Below are 1,150 nucleotides of genomic sequence, written 5' to 3' on the forward strand. Positions count from 1 at the left end.
TATTGTTATTGTTTTATGGTAATTTGTGTGTGTACATGTCTCTGTGTCTTTCAGTATATAGACAATGCAACACACACTTTAAAAGACTTTCACTTTGGCTGTGTGGTAAGAAACTTGCTTCCCAACTACATGGTTTTTGGTTCAGTCCCACTGCATGTCATCTTGGGCAAGTGTCTTCCACTATAGCCTCAGGCCAACCAAAGCCTTGTGAGTGGATTTGGTAGATAGAAACTGAAAGAAGCCCATCGTATATATATGTATGTATCTGTTTATTTATCTATATTTGTACCCCCTACCATCATTTGACAACCAATGTTGGTGTGCTTACGTCCTCGTAACTTAGCAGTTCAACAAAAGAGACTGATAGAATAAGTACTAGGCTTACAACGAATAAGTCCTGGGGCCGATTTATTTGACGAAAGGCAGTGCTCCAGCATGGCCGCAATCAAATGACTGAAACAAGTAAAAGAATAAAAGAATATGTGCATGATTAACTTATATGTTTACCGGCAGCATAGCAATGGGTAACGATCTAGTTTGATTAAATTACAAGGTGTATAGCTGAGAGCAGAATAAAACTGGTAAACGTTTTATTATAATATCATAAATTTGTGATGTTATAATAAAATGTTTAACTGAATATTATGCTTTGTCTTATCGAAAAAATGTAAAAAGCACCATTCAAGCGTGGTCAATGCCAGTACTGCCTGACTGGCTTCATGCCGGTGGCACATAAAAAGCACCCGCCACACTCTCGGTGTGGTTGGTGTTAGGAAGGGCATCCAGCTGTAGAAACTTTGCCAGATCGGATGGGAGCCTGGTGCAGCCTTCTGGCTTGCCAGCCCTCAGTCAAGCCATCCAACCCATGCTAGCATGGAAAGCGGATGTTAAACGGCGATGATGATGATGATGATATATGTATATATATACGACAAAACAGAAGATTCAGTTATACACATAAAAAGCACCCACCACACTCTCGGTGTGGTTGGTGTTAGGAAGGGCATCCAGCTGTAGAAACTTTGCCATATCGGATGAGAGCCTGGTGTAGCCATCTGGTTGCACCAGTCCTCAGTCAAATCGTCCAACCCATGCTAGCATGGAAAGCGGACGTTAAACGATGATGATGATGATATATATATGTATATAC

At 40.9% G+C, this 1,150-nt stretch overlaps 1 protein-coding gene and 1 long non-coding RNA gene across 6 annotated transcripts in view; one reads left to right on the forward strand and one right to left on the reverse strand.

The window, feature by feature from the left end:
• The window catches only part of LOC106869116 (synaptotagmin-7), a 426,210-nt gene that overhangs the window by 313,721 nt on the left and 111,339 nt on the right, over positions 1 to 1,150 (forward strand). The gene's annotated exons all lie outside the window — the stretch shown is intronic.
• The window catches only part of LOC106869117 (uncharacterized), a 492,367-nt gene that overhangs the window by 270,156 nt on the left and 221,061 nt on the right, over positions 1 to 1,150 (reverse strand). The window lies entirely within an intron of this gene.

This window comes from Octopus bimaculoides, chromosome 27 (genome assembly GCF_001194135.2).
Source record: "Octopus bimaculoides isolate UCB-OBI-ISO-001 chromosome 27, ASM119413v2, whole genome shotgun sequence".
Lineage (NCBI taxonomy): Eukaryota > Metazoa > Mollusca > Cephalopoda > Octopoda > Octopodidae > Octopus > Octopus bimaculoides.